Source organism: Citrus clementina, unplaced genomic scaffold, assembly GCF_000493195.1.
Source record: "Citrus clementina cultivar Clemenules unplaced genomic scaffold, Citrus_clementina_v1.0 scaffold_5, whole genome shotgun sequence".
Classification (NCBI taxonomy): Eukaryota; Viridiplantae; Streptophyta; class Magnoliopsida; order Sapindales; family Rutaceae; genus Citrus; species Citrus x clementina.
Window position 1 is genome coordinate 22,900,195 of NW_006262201.1, and position 16,224 is coordinate 22,916,418.

Consider the following 16,224-nt stretch of genomic DNA (forward strand, 5'->3'; position numbering starts at 1 on the left):
AATAGAAAACTTCAGAGTTCTAACACAAATATAGTTCACCATGCAGATATAGTTATTTTACAGAATAGAATTCAAGTTGTCCTAATCTTAATGTCCTATGACCGATTTTATTTGATATGGTCATTAGTGTTTGCCATGGTTTTTTGTGTTTATGAGTATGAAATAGTGGGATTTGGTGTACCTTAGCATCTTTTGGAAATTCTCTTTAAGTGTGGCCAACAGAAATATACATATAATCAAGTTTCTTAATCCTATATATTAGTTTTGGGTATGAATGTTCCTATTCTAGTTCTAGGGAAAGCTTCTTCGTTTTGGTCTTCAGATTTCCAGTAGATTAAGTTAATCAACTATCATAACTGGCTAGCTAGTTATTGTCTGCCTTGGCGCCATTACCCAGGCCATTATATTGCATAGCATAAGGAATAGTGATTAGGTGATTATTAGTGATTTGTTGAGCTTGTTATTGGCCAAACAAACATATTCGCCTTTGCCCACAACTTAGTTTGATTAGTTATTAGACCACAAAGAGCCTTGATCTATTCATTGGCTTTATTATTTTTATGTGGTTTTTCTTTCAACAATATTGTTGATTTCTTATAAAAATATTCATTGGTTTTTAAACACCTGATCATTGGCCATACGAAGCTAATTAAAACTGAGGCTTTGGATCAATTTCTTCTAACAAGATACAAATGAGTATAACCTATCTCCTCTAAGTAAATTTTTTTAATATCCTTGATTTGTAAGGATCTGGAGGCCTGAAATCCTCTAGATTTTTTTTTAACACTGTCAATGTTCTTTTTATTCTGAAAAGGAAATAAAAGGTTTTATCTTTCATGCCCTAATAGTAAGCTGCCCTTGTCTTAACATGGCTTCCCGAGGATTTGCAAGATTCATGGTGCCCCCCCCCCCCCCCCCCCCAAACAAAAAAAAAAAACACACACACACACAAATAGGAAGGAAGACTTGGGAAGATTCACCACCAGTTTTTTTTTAATTTATTAATTGTGTGTACGTACTAGTTATATGTTGAAAGAATAGGGAGAAGTATTTCAACATGAATGACTTAAAACTTATTGCTCAGTAAACATAATCTGCATCAGTGCGAAAATGTATTTATCGTTTGTATTTTTTATGGTTTTGCTTAAGAAATGATATGTGAAATAATGCTACATTGTATCAGGAATAAATTGAAGAAATTTATGATATTTATGTGTTATTCAAATTTCAGATTCAATTTTAAACTTTTGATACATGCATTGAAAGCTCAGACTTGTTTAAGAAATTATTAATAGACACATGTTTTATTAGTGTCATCTTTGGATGATAGTGAGGATCATACGTCTATTAATAATTCTTGAATTGTCCAGGCTTGGACAGTTTGGGAATGCATAGTTCTCTCTGGTAGCTAGTAGCTGAAATTTTTTTCCCACATAAAAATGGGATTTTGGTAGCTGCTCTCTCTGGGTACGTACTAGGTGAATGGGTGTCATGTGTTGTTTTGGCATAACGCATAAATACTTATATAGCTATGTCGTGTGCTTGGAGAATTATAGGAAGATGGTGCCAAAATTTTTATAAACGTAGAAGAAAACTTTAGGTACCCGAGAATGAAGAAACTTATGCATTCTTGAGTGGGATATGTAGGATTACTTACCTTTTGTAAATATGAATGGAATGTTGGATGAGGATAGTGTAGGAGCTGAGTTGGATGAATGTAATTGATGATTTTGCTGAGCTGACCTTGGTTTTGAGCTTGTAATTTTGTTTGTAAATGGAGTGCTATCTCCAATGTTGGTTTATAAAAATGTTTCAGGACTTGCTGACCTAACTTTTTGTTTCTAGGTTACAGGCTTTATATATCTGTAATTGATGGCCAAGTGAAGTTCTCAGCACTTGGCGAGGATATTTCTTTACAGACGGTATTGGAAACTGTTTTTTTACATAAATTATTGTTGTATGTGTACTTTGATTTTCACATCTTTTTCTCTGATTCTTGTGGCTTTGCTTGCTTTCATATGTGTAAATTCTAATGAAATTAACGATAAAATTGTAAAATGATCTTTTTTTTATATTGCGAAACTCTGCAAACACGAAAATATCTTGTTTAGTAGTAGAAATGAAGAACTAAAATGATTTATTTAACTAAATTTTGTAGTGCATTAAAAGGAGAAAGTCATGGACAAGTGTTGGGTTGGTTTGCCAAATAGATATCCAAGTCATATACTGATGGGGTTGAAAATTTTATAGATTTTGCATTTGAGAATGTTATTGGTGGTACAAGAATTTATTGTCCTTTTAAGAAGTGTTGTAATCTATATTTCGTTATAAGGGAAGTGGCTGATGATGATATGGTTGGAATGATACCCTGCATCACGTGCTTACACGCAGCATTGTTATGGACTATCAGTGACTTTCTAGCATTGGCAACTTGTCTGGGTGGAGTATTAAAGGTAAATAAACACGTCTTGTTTGCCAACAAAACACTAGATCTAATTGGTTGATACATAGTAGAAAATTTTGTCACGTGGGTCACCGTCGATTTTTACCAACAAATCATAGGTTTCGAAAATATAGTGTCTTTTGATAAAACTAGAGAGTAGGGACCAGCACCTTCTCGGTTGTCTGGAACTGAAGTGAAAAAGCAGTTTAATATACTTACTGAGCATACGATTGAAGACTTGAAAAGAGGAGAACGAATTAAATGAGAGAAATGATAAGATTACCTGGAAGAAGAACAGCATTTTTTATGAACTAACGTATTGGTTTTTGATATCATGATCTTGATATCAGGCACTGCTTTGATTTTTGTTATGAACTCAGATCAAAAGTTTAATGTGATCAAAACTTCTTAAAAATAGTGACAACGACTCCTCCTAATAACATTGAAGATGGCTATAAAAGATAAAAGGAAAGGATTAAAAAGAAAAGCTACGCCTGTTTCAAAAAAAAAAATGGCGGCATCAAGTTTATAACAAAAATCAAAACGGTGCGTTTGAAAGTGTATAAAATACATTTAGAGCGGGAGTTGCGTTGTTTCTTGAAGGCAGAATGTTTGTGAGATTTTTGTCGACGAAGCCAAAACCAAAGATGAAGCCCATAGAGCTCAAAACTCCACCGGAGCAAATTCAGACAATTACGAGGGTTATATTTGACATAGTCAAGGAAGACGGTCCTCTCACCGTCGCCGATTCTTGGGAACGCGTCAAGGTGTGTGTATCTGTTAAATTGAATTTCAACCGTTTGGTCTGTAATTATAATTAATCCTATCGATCTGACAGTGATGATTGATCATAATACTAGTAGTTGTTTTACATTTTCAACAAGCTGGAGTGAGTGGATTGACGGGCAAAAGCCACATGAAGATCGTGTAGAGATGGATGAGGGAGAGACAAAAGCTCAGGCTCGTCTGCAACCATGTGGGCCCTCATTAGCAACTCCTGTACACAGCTAGGCTTACCAAGCCCAACAACTTGAAGCAGGCAAAGTCAGGGAATGACCCTTCCCCTTCACAACCCTAGCTGCCTTAACCTTGTATCTCTGATATTTAGTTAAAGAGTAAGAAGATTGCTCCTCTGTCAATTACCTTTAAGAGAGACTTTCTTTCTCATTCATTGATGCTTGCTTGTGAACGCAAGGGTTTTAGTTACACTTTCAACGCTGTCAATGTAGTGACACGATGAAGATGAAGTAAAGCAGTAGTAGAATAATGAAGTTGGAAGCCCCACAGCATGAAAACTTTTAAACAGTAACACATCTTTTATTCCAGAGGCTGCACACGAGTGACCTGAATCTTCTTCAGAACTTTCAAATTTTATTAAGCAAAGCTTTCAAAATTTCTCAACAAATTGATTATTTGGTGTGGTTGCGGCATTTTGAGTAACTGCGATTTGTTCTCAAGTACAAAATCCTTGCCTTCCTAAGTTAGAAAAGATAGATGTGAAGCAAACCAAATGAAATAAATGGGTAAACAGAACAAACAGGGCGAAAATTAAAAATGATGGCAATTAACAAATTAATAGCAACGTTACATTTGACTCTTTAGCCCTTTGTTCCTTCTCTTAGCATTCTTCAAAGTTTTTGAAAATTGGAAGTGAAGCAAACAAAATAAAATAAATTTAGACAACACATGCCCTGCATTCAGCATCATATATATCTCGAAGACTAGAATTTCAAACAGTACTAGTAGTAAAAAAATGACGACAACAACAAAAATAGAAAATTACAAGACTGCTGATAAAATTTCATTTGCATGCATGTCTGACAAAATTTCCGTGATTTAATGTGCCTTCATGCACGCAAATCCTAACGTTTCTGTGATCACAAAATGAAACTGGAGATAAATCAGAACACCTACCAAACCTTTGGCTGAAAATTCAGAAGAATTTATATTCAAGATGTCAAAGTAAACTGGAAATTTATGGCACATATAGTTAAATTTGCTATAAATTGCTTATGAACAGCAAGCAGAGCATAAATCACAAAAGCTTTATAAAAGATAACGACTTGAATAAATGATTACAAGCTCAGGTTCATTTATATACGGAGAGAAGAATAAAGAGACAGCAGGCCTAAGGGGTAAGATTTGTAAATGAACAAATAACAACCCGTGAATATGACAAATGTTAGCCAATCATTTTCAGCTTCTAGAAACGTAATCCTTGCATGCTAATTTGCTGAGATTCTTCAGTAGCTCCATTTTGCCAGCTCAGTAAATCTTCTGCACATTCTGGAAACAAATGAGTGTAGCTTGAGATGGCATGCCAGCTTGTCATCAGAGTCAGCTGTTGAATTCTCACAGCTGCTATTTTCATCACCCTCTCTCAAACACAAGGTCTTGTCAAAGACATTGAGTTTGCTTCTGAAGTAGTCAAATTTATAGTATGGCAGAGGCTTGGTTAGAACATCTGCAGTTTGATCCTTGCTGGCAACATAAGTTATTTCAATTTCACCTTTCATAACTTTATCTCTGATGAAGTGAAGGTCAATCTCGAAATATTTGGTTCTCGAATGGTATATAGGATATGTAAAAGCTTCTTGCCAATATTTCAATGGCATTTTAGCTTGAGCTAGCAGTGTGAGTCCAGTTTCCACAATGTGTCTGTGTTTCCTCTCAACTTTGCCATTTTGTTCATGTAAGTAAGGGCAAGAATGTCTTAGAGCTATTCCCTCTCTTTTAAGATATGGTTCAAAGGCTTTGAATCCCCCCCCCCCCCATGTCAGTTTGCAGTGCTTTGATTTTCAAGTTTAGTTGATTTTCTATTTGCCTTTTGAAAGCAATGAATGTGTCAAGAGCTTGAGATTTTGTTGTTATAGGGAAGAGCCATGTGTATCTGGTTCTGTCATCAACAAAAGATATATAATATCTATATCCTTTTGTTGAGGGGATTGGTGCTGGTCCCTATAAGTCTGTATGGATCAATTCTAAGGTTGTTTTGGTTCTGGTCTCAATGTTCTTGAATTGCATTTTTGATTGCTTTCCATATTGGCATGCACAACAAAATGAAGGGATGATATTTTTATTTATAGCAAAGTGTTTTTCAAAGCAAATACATTAGGATGCCCTAGTCTAAGATGCCAAAGATCAATCTCTTTTGTAGCTTTTGAAACACTGCTGTTTAATTCATCAGTTACACTAGACTCATTAACACTGAAAGACTCATTACTATTAGAACTAAAGGACAACATAGATACTGGATCACTAATGGACCTTATTGACACAGGTATTAAAGATGCTGATAGGAAAGTAGTGTGTAAATTTTTGCTTTTGCTCAAGTGAACAGGTAAGCATAGCAGCTCATACAGTCCCTCTCTAGCCACTCCTTTCATCAGAATTTTCCCTTGCTTCTTGTCCTTGACAAAACAGGCAAATTTGTGAAACTCAACATGAATGTCATTATCATGCAGCAATCTGGAAATGCTAATAAGATTCTTAGTAATGTCAGGAACATGCAACATATGGTTTAATGTGATGTGTTTTTTAGGGTTAAAAGTAGGTAAAACAGAACAGCCAATATGAGATATCACAAGTTTCTCACCATTGCCAACAGCAAGTTGGTCATTACCTTAATACTCAGAGTTGATGTTGATATTTCCAAGTGCATTTGTGACATGGTTAGTAGCACCACTGTCCAGATACCATGCTCCACTACTTTGCCCATCAGTTGAGGCTACATAGGCACCTCTTGTTTCTCTCCTTCTGTTTGGCTAGGGTACAAAATTCTTCTTAAATCTATGCCAACACTCAGCAGCTGTATGTCCCATTTTCAAACAGATTTGACATGGCCCTTTGGATTCTGAACCATCATCATTTGCTATTGCTTTGCCTTTTCCCTTATCTTGAGGATTTTGACTTCCCTGATTGTTTCCAGTTCCACCACTAGGGTTTCTAAACACTATTCCAGGTTGATATTGATTTCCAGTTCTGTCATTGTTACCCCAGTTTCTCCTTCCATTTCTCATTTGATTGTAGTTTGCCTCAACAGCCCCTGAACTTAAATTTTGTTCAGTTCTGTTCTCTTGGTTGAGCAGCATGCCATACACTTCTGAGAGTGAGGGGCTCTCTGGCATAGAGTTTATGTTGGTGACTATTGAGTCGTATTTAGCCCCTAGTCCAGCCAACACACACATGACAAAGTCGTCATCACTCATGTGGTTACCTACTGCTCTAAGCTGATTCAACATGGACTTCATTCTAGAGTAGTAGTCATGGATGTTGAGTGAACCCTTTTTGGTTGTTTGGATTTGGGTTCTGAGGTGTAATATCCTGGCTCTAGTTCTAGCACCAAATTGGTTTGTGAGATTTGTCCAAACCTCATACGAAGTATAATAATCAATCACTGTGCCTAGAACCCCTTCACTCAGGGATGACAGTAACCAACTTAGTAAAATGTGGTCTTGCTTTTTCCAGATTTGATGCTCAAGGTTAGGTGTATTTATGGTGGTTCCATTTGGTCCTGGGTTTGTGAAATGTCTTGGAGGGCAGACATGGCTGCCATCAACAAAACATTCAAGCTCATTAGCCCTGATGCTAGAGATCACTTGTGATCTCCAGAGCATAAAATTGTTTTGGGTGAGCTTCATGGGAGTTGTAAAGACATATGTGTTGCTAGTAATGTGTTGTGTGGGTGAGTGATTAATTACTGCTGAGTTTGTGGCATTGTGCCTTGAGTTTTGATTTTGATTCTCGTTATCTTCTTGGTTATTTGGATTCATTTGTGACTGATTCGTGTTTGTGTGTGTGTTGCTGCTGCTGCTTGCCATAGCTCAAACTTGCTTTGATACCAAGTTAAATTTGCTATAAATTGCTTATGAACAGAAAGCGGAGCATAAATCACAAAAGCTTTATAAAAGATAACGACTTGAATAAATGATTACAAGCATAGGTTCATTTATACACAGAGAGAAGAATAAAGAGACAGCTGGCCTAGGGGGTAAGATTTGTAAATGAACAAATAACAACCTGTGAATATGACAAATGTTAGCCAATCATTTTCAGCTTCTAGAAACGTAATCCTTGCATGCTTATTTGCTTAGATTCTTCAGTAGCTCCATTTTGCCAGCTCAGTAAATCTTCTGCACATTCTGGAAACAAATGAGTGTAGCTGAGATGGCATGCCAGCTTGTCATCAGAGTCAGCTGTTGAATTCTCACAGTTGCTATTTTCAACACATATTACAAGAAGCAGTACACACCAATGGTAAATTGATTCATCGTCTTTGAACTTAAGATAGTAAAATGAAAGAAACACAACGGAGGGTTAATGTAATACAGTAAAGTGAAAACCCTCAGCATGTAAACTTAACTTCAAAGGACGGAGCACAAGTTTTACAGAAAAGTAGCTCTTATTCCTGATGCTGCAAACACAGAGGAGTGTTCTCAATCTTCTTCATAACTTGGGAATTCTGCAATTATAGAGCACGACATTGAGCATGAACTAAAAAATAATAATAAATTTATTTTCTACAATTTTCATGTAACCTGACTACCCAAGATTAATTTTGTGGTAATGGATTGGGTCATTAATTCATATGTTTTTACAGTCATCACTTTAGAAAAAAAACTAATTTCTCAATGTGAAATAACCCATAAAAAGTATTCTCATTTAAAAACTAAATTTGACGGACCCCTCGATTAAAGCAGGGCAAAAAAAAAAAAGAGATCTGAAGGCTTTCCACATGAAAATGTTGTCACTTTGAATGATATTTTCAAAGGATTTCATTCTAAAAATTAAATACCTTATTCTTCAAATTGACAGCTCACCAAGTACTAAAGGCGTATGAGATCAGTACTGCGACGAGTAAGGAGACGAACCCTCCAACAGCTGAAAATAAAATTTGCATTCATCAATTTAAATTAAAATTCATATTATGAAATCAAAACTAATGATTAATGAATTTTCAAGGAATTTAATAAGATTCTCATATAAAAACGGGATATAAAATTCTCTCATCAATAACAAATATTCTAAGTTACTCGTACCTTTTCTTTCTGTAATTGTTGTATGGTTGTGTTAAGGTCATTATTAGACCAACGCAGTTTGTCCTCACTCCTTCCGTACCAGACGTTTACTCTCGGAGGCGTGGTTGATTCTCCTTTGGTGAAAATCTTCATCTTGGGACAACCAATCACCGACAAATCTTGCAAAGATGGGAATTTGAAGGTGTAATTGGCAGAGGAGAAGCTTGTGAGACTATCTAAATCATACAGGGACAATGTAATCAATTTGCTGAAAACAATCTCTTCTTTTATATTTGCTGTTTCATATTCGTCACATACTACGACTTCTGTCATTGCTGTGCATCCAAATACCTTCAATGATAAGAGTCGCTCCAGACTTTTTGCTGTGGAGCATGTTCCTAAGTTCATCAATTTCTTGCAAGCAAAAGCTTGCAGGCGTGTGAGATTCCGGAAAGATACCGATGATGATGGCAATAGACTTAACAGATTTTGACAGTGATATGCTCTTATAATTTCAAGATGTTGAAAAATGAAGTTCAGCTGTTTGGAGTCATGTTTCCACAGTTGCTGCAGACGATTTAGTCTGGTCAGGTCTAACATTTTTATCAGTGCCAACTTCCTCCCATGTTTCTCCAAATATCCTTCATTTGAAAATACCACTTCATACGAACAATCCGACAGGAAGAGAAGTTCCAGATTGTTAAACCTCTCAAGTAAACCAAGTTGAAAGCAAGCTAAGTCATCATCCCCAACCTGTTGTACTTTAAGACTGCCAAAGAGGTGTTGTGGGAAATCGCCTTGCAAAATCATCGTGATGTCTTTTCCACTTAATGCCAGTTCCTCCAAGTTGGGTAAGATCTGATCATCATCGAGCTCAAATTATTAACTCAGCACATTGATCCATAATTCAAGACTGGCAAAATTCATTGTGTAATCAAAGTTTTCAATGATTATATATATATATATATATATATATATGTATGTATGTATGTATGTATATTTCTTCTCTAGTGCGGACGTTCTCATTTTCTTTTTCATGCGGACCAGTTTTTAGACCCCATGATTTAAAAGAGTTAGTTTTTAACTCTCTAAAACCGCATGACTTCATAATTCATTTAAAAATAACTCTTTTAAACCGCACGGTTTAAAAGCGTGTCTATATTAAAAAAAATGCGAACCCCCACACTTGAAAATGATTATATAGACATACACGCTCTTAAACCGTGGGACTTGAAAGCTTCTCCGCATGAAAAAAGGAAAAAATGAGAGCATTTCCACTAGAAAAAAACTCCATATAGGTATTTATTAAACTTCCTAATCTGTGAGTGAGGAACAACAAAGATAATTGATAAAAAAAAATCTAAAATTTGGTTTCATACCTTCTTGAACGAGAGCAGGGGTTGTTGTGCCGGAATACCAAATTGATCATTCTCGTTATTCTGGGACAACGTTATTTTATCACAATTACAGGCCTCCAATTTTTTTAGTGCTGGCCATTCTGAAGTATGCATTCCAGGGTATAAACATCTGAGTTCTGGTAGACCTTCGAGATTCAGAGTGGTCACTTGTGGAAAGACAAAATATGGGGTCACTTGATATGCTCTGTCTTTGGAGATGATCTCTTGTAAACCCATACATATCCGTATCTCCAGGTGTTGGAGGTGCTTAAGGCTTTGGATCATAGAAGCTGAAAATATGTATTTTAATTTGTCACAGCCCCACACTATCAATCGTGTCAAACTTTGAAAGCAAGTAATCATGGCCGTAAGTTGATTGTCATGCCAAATCTCGTCGACATTAATAGCATTCAGCTCCAAAGCCTCCAAATTTGGCAACACTACCTAAAGATAATTTTCTCTTTAGATCCAATATCCGTATGAAAAGCACTTGTTTTGACACAATATCCATATGAGAAGCACTTAATTAAGAGCTTAATTAGCGAGTGTATGAGACTCTTTTTTTTTTCAAATGCGGGTGCATGATAGAACTGAAAAAAAAAAAAAAAAGAAGCATTAGCCTACGTACCTTCTCGTTGAAAAGCAGAGTTGACGTTTTCGAACTGATCTCGTTGGAACTGGCTGTCAATTCCTCTTGCGACTCTTGTCTGTTTGGTGATGTGGAAGGAGTCTTCACTTCACCGCAAAACCTTGTAACCTTTGGAAGCTTTCCCAGACTCAAAGATCTTAATTGACCAAACTCTATCTTCTCATCAACATCAAAATCAGCTTCTCCTCCAGTTGCAAAAATCTCTTCCATGCCGCTGCAATTGATAACTGCAATCCTCTCCAGTCTTGGAAGGCATTTTGTACTACTAGAGAGCCAGAAGATATTACTCAACTCATCACAATTTTCTACTTTTATGGTTTTGAGTTCATTGAAGGACTCTATTTTGAGTCGATCAATACATATCCTCTCCGTATTGATCAAATTGTGAAGAGTAAGGGACTCCAAAAGAGGAAAGGCGACACAAGGTTCTCTCTTCATTGAATCGACGATACACAGGATGTCTGGATTATTTTGAACATGGAGATGCTTCAATTGTGAAAATCCCTCAGTGTCCAATTCTAAAACAACATTCTTGATTCCTTGCAACTTATCCAAACATAAGTATTCAACGTTATTTATTCCCTGCAACTTCTTGGAGGAAATGGCCATAGAATCAAGCTTGAGCTTCAATGTTCTTAAACTCTCAAGATTACTGATCATAAACTGCGGCCGACTTTGAAACCAGTCTTTCCAAATAACCTTGGTAGAGTCGAAAGATCCATCTCCTATTGATATATCAAACCTTTCCAGCTTTTTGGTAAAAAAGCCATCTGGTAAAATGCTATCATCTTTAACATCTATTTTTAAGGCGGTCAGTCGCTGCAAATGCATCAATTCATCGAGGCTGGCATTACTTCTTTCACAGTTGGCTTTTCTCACTTCCCATTCAATAGAGCAGTTACTCATATACAGTTCTTCCAATCGAGTGAAGCTTGATAAGATATTGGGCACAATAAATTTTAGTTGCAAGCAATCTGTTAAATCTAGCATCCTTAACTTAGTCAGTTGACCTAGTTCGTCATGCAACCGTACAATATCAGACTTTAAAAAGCTAAGGATTTCTAGATTCTTCAACTTTCCAACTATGGCTATGTCTCCCAACATGCTTTGATCAAGACAGAGTGTTTGAAGATTTGCTAGAAGACCGATTGATGATGGCAATGAAAATAATCGCACTCTTGTCAAATCTACGACTCGAAGCTTTTTCATCCCGTTGAAAAAGTTGTCAGGAATATTGACCTCGACAAAAGAGTCTTCGGGATCAATATGTAAAAATTCAAGTTCCTCGGAAACTTCATGAATGCTACTACTTAGTAAAGAGATTGCATAGCATTTTTTAAGTGCATCCTCATCTGGCCACTCCCACGCAGCGTCATTTCTCACCAAGAAAGCATGCTGGTCTCGACATGCAATTGATATGGCAACATCGCAGACAACATCATGCATAGAGAATTGTTCAGTACTATCACCCTCAAGCAACAAACAACAGTCTCTAAGTTCATGGACCAGTGCATATAATTTGTTTCGTGCATCTTCCATCTTATTGACTCCATGAAATATGCCTAAACCCATAGAGTATTTAAGCAAGTCTAAAAGACAAAAACTGTTGCCTATTAGACTGCAGAGCAGAAAAATTTTCTTGAGTTGCTCACCTTTTAAATACTTGAAACTCAGTTCAATACTTGAATAAGTCTCTGAAGGCACACCTTCGAAGTTTACCACTGAAGGCGTTTGGAGTTCTCGCAAGGCATTCTTCCACTCATGCAGACTCTTGTTTCTCAGTGCCCTTGCTACTGTAGTCAGGGCAATGGGCAAACCTCCACATGCCTGGTCTACATTAATTGCTGTAGACTTGAACTTACATTTTTCAACATCATCACCATTCATTATCTTAAACAATCTCCAAGCTTCTTCTTCATTTAGATTGCCAATCAAGAAGTTATCTTTGGAGCCCATACTTAATAGTACATTATTGTCTCTTGCTGTCAGCAGTAGTCTACATCCTTTATGATCATTTCCGAAGGGAATTCCAACCGTCTCCAAATCAACATGTTTCCAGATATTATCTAGAATCACAAGAATCTTATTCTCATTCTTCAGTCGTTCATACAGCCTGCTAGCTCTTCTATATTCAGCTTCATCGGACAACTCCAGACCTAACTTCTCTGCAATTTCCCCTTGAATCTTTTTTATCTCTGGAGTTTATGAAACCTCTGATAAAACCACCCGATAAAACAGCTTCTTTTCCCTGGCTTGCCTAGCAAACTCCTTCACCAGTGTGGTCTTTCCAATGCCACCTATGCCGTACACCCCAATAATGCTGACATTCGCCTCCGTCAATGCATTTTTTATAGACTACAAAGTAGAAAGTCTTGATTTGAAGGCCTCGTAACCATTGCTAGACTTAAGCCGTATCTGCTCCCGAATGGTACGGTGGGAAACAGTATCAAACTTCTTAACTTCTTCTCCAAGTTCAATAATGGCCTTCACCTCCGTCTCTGCTTTCTTGCTAAGCTGATAGCGACTCTTCCAAATAGGACTCAAGCCCTTGACACAGCGCTTATTCGTTGACTCCTCATCTTCAATGAATTTGGCTGCCCGCAATGATGCCGTTCGCACTTCGCACTAACCAGCCACTTTTCAACCTTCTCTTCAATCTCTTCCCCTTTTTCTTTCGCCTCTGAAACTCTGCGCTGAATGCTCGTACGTTCAACCTTCAACTTCTCCATTTCCGCCTTGATATTCTCAAAGTTGGCATTGTAGTTCCGCTTTCGCAAATAAACAAGTTGGCGTGCAGTTGGAGGAGCCAAGCATTTTACAAGTTCCAAGACGATAGTCACAATGATTTCCAGCATCTCGAAGCCTGACAAAAACGTAGAAGCGAAGAAGGCCAAAGGAAAGTAAAAACAAAGAGACAGCGATAGGACAAGCAATTGTGTTTTTCAGATGAGATGAAGGAAACAAGAAAAGGGTTTCTATCACGACGTAAAGAGCTAAAAGAGCTGATGGGTACAGAATAAGAAATGAGACTGAGGAGTGAGCAAAGCTAAATAATAACAGAACAAGAACAATGACGAATAGAATAAACAGTAGCAAAGAGCCATTTAGATGATTAGAATGAAACTAAGCGACTGGAAAGAGTGGATGGTAGACTAAACAGAAAGTGATTGATTATTTTAGGAGGCCAATTAACGTAATGACAGATCCGGTTTCGATGTTTGTAATTTGAGTATGAGGTAAATCGATTCTTTGTCGAGCCAGTCAAATACAAAGGCAAATTAGTAAAACACGAGCCAGCAACTTTTACTCACACAAAAGCCAATAATATAGCATTATCTCTAGCTCTGTATTTTTCAAAAAAAAATTATTCAAAAGATGTCTGTCATTAATTCTTCAATGATTAAAATTATAATTTTTGTTTAATATATATAACGTAAAATTTTAAAAGAATCAGACATGCATTAGGGTAAAAATAAAAAATATGGAGGTAGCTTTTAACTAAGTAATTGGCTCAACTATGGATCAGTGTGACATTTTAGTATTAAGCAAACGGAACTTTTTTTAAATTAAATTAATCTCAAAGTGATAGGCTTCTCATGAATCATGTAATGTTGTCGTTTTTAAAGACTTGACATTTTGGGGTAATCAGAATTAACAATGCACATCACTTGTTTGTCACAATGTCCAAATAAATAATTTTTAAAAAAAGTTATTTTCATTCTTTCTTTTCAGGTATCCTAATTCCTTTCGCAGTTTGATTCCTCTTTTCCTGAATTTTGTTCCTTCCATTAAACTAATAATTTATTTAAGGATAGTTAAGCATCAGCCCCCAATTGTTCAGTATTTCACACAGCGCACCCACATCTTTTGACCATGTGCACCTCCCCCTATTTCTATTAAAAAATCAACTAATCTAACTATTTAGGCTGTTATAAATTTAAAAGACTATACTACCCCTATTTTGAAATGAATTGGGTATATAAGTACTAAAATACCCTTACAACTAATAAAATTTAAATCAAAAAGTAAAAATTAATTATAATATTTTTAAAATTATATGGAAACAATTTTTTTCCGGATTAGGAACCCAAGATTATAATCTAGTCAATTACAAAATCAAAGGCAAAGCATGATTCCAATGTGAAAGAAAAAAATCAAACACACATTCATCAGTACATTACAAAATAAGTCCAATAATCCCACCAAAATAAATAAAACCCAATAGAAAGAAACCCTAAACTAATGATACCAAAATCCCTGAGAGCAAATTTCATTGTAAAATTCTACTACAAAATAAATTCATACTAAGAAAATTCGATAAAAAGTATTTTTATTAATTAATTAACAATTAGTTTCATCATTAGACGGTACTATGATAGTTTTGTCACTATGTTTGTTACCATCTCTCAAAAAAAAAATAATTATTTTTTACATGTCGAATTGTGTAACAACGATTTAATGAAAAATTAGAAAACAGCACGACATCTCGTGGCTTAACATGGTAATCATGAATATCCCTTATTTTTAAAAAATGAACATACAAACTCTTTTTTAATGCATGTAGACCTTTTTTTGTATTTAAAAATAGTTACACAGATCCTGAATTGGTGTGTTCCTCAATAAATTTTCATGATCCTTTTTTAAAATAAGGGATTTTTGTGATTATTTTGCCACGTCCAAGGATGCCGCTGTTCTTGTCACCAAAAATTATTCTCATAAGAGTAATGATTAATTGGACGTCAGCAATGAGGGCACGTAATGAAAAATTTTTGTTTTGCATGGGATCCAATAATTTTAATTAACATGGTGGTGACAGACCCAGCTGGAAAATCAACTGATTTTAGAATTCTGTTGAAAATTCTTTAAATGATCACTATATCTCTAGTTCGATTATATCCTTAAGCTCATTGATTCTTTTGTATTGATTTTGTTACTTCTTTTCTAAGTACTTATATTTAAGCATTGAAATAGGATTGAATAGACAAAGACGATTACTTGAGCTGAAAATTTTTCAAGTATGGCGGAGGGGAAAGTGAGAGAGCCGCTATTGAAGAAGAAATATTATAAGAACTGCTCAGGCTGTAAGGTTGATAATTTAAGTCGGAACGAGGCTTACCAATTCGTAAGCTTTTAATTATTTGGATTGTTGTGCTTGCAACTGGTAAATTTTTCAACTTCAACTCGATATAATGATTTTGGAGAGAACCATTTACAATGATTTTCAATTCTTTTGTGATTTTTTTTTTCCGTTTTGCCGGTCGCATCTTTCTTTCCCTTCCTTTATTTTATGGTGAGTGGATTATTATTGCCTTCAGCGTAGTGGTTATTAGTAAGAAAATTTATATTTTCCTATCATGCTTGGTGATTTTCTGAGAAATATAAGAAAAGACAAGTTTTATATGTCAAATAATTCATTGCTTTTTCACAGCAGTCATTTATGATTTCTTTTCAGTTTAGGGATTTTCACATTGCGAAAAAGGATCAAGATATTGGATTCTATGCTGGTTACGTGGGTGAGTTATTCTATGTTTTTTTATTGTATTTAATAAATGACACACAGTATGGAGTCTGTCTCGGGTACGAATGTCCGCACCTTATAAAGTGCTGACTCACGCCTTTACAACTCTGGGAAGACATTCTACCGAGACTTTACATCACTGTAAACGCACTGTACAAGAGCTTTACAATGCGGACCCGCGTCTTTACAACTTTAAAGGG

The 16,224-nt window shown here is 35.9% G+C and overlaps 2 pseudogenes; one reads left to right on the forward strand and one right to left on the reverse strand.

Moving 5' to 3' along the window:
* Positions 1-8,272: 8,272 nt before the first annotated feature.
* LOC112098434 lies at positions 8,273-13,361 on the reverse strand (annotated as a pseudogene).
* Positions 13,362-15,523: 2,162 nt separating this feature from the next.
* Positions 15,524-16,224, forward strand: part of LOC18040971 — a 36,971-nt pseudogene continuing 36,270 nt past the window's right edge.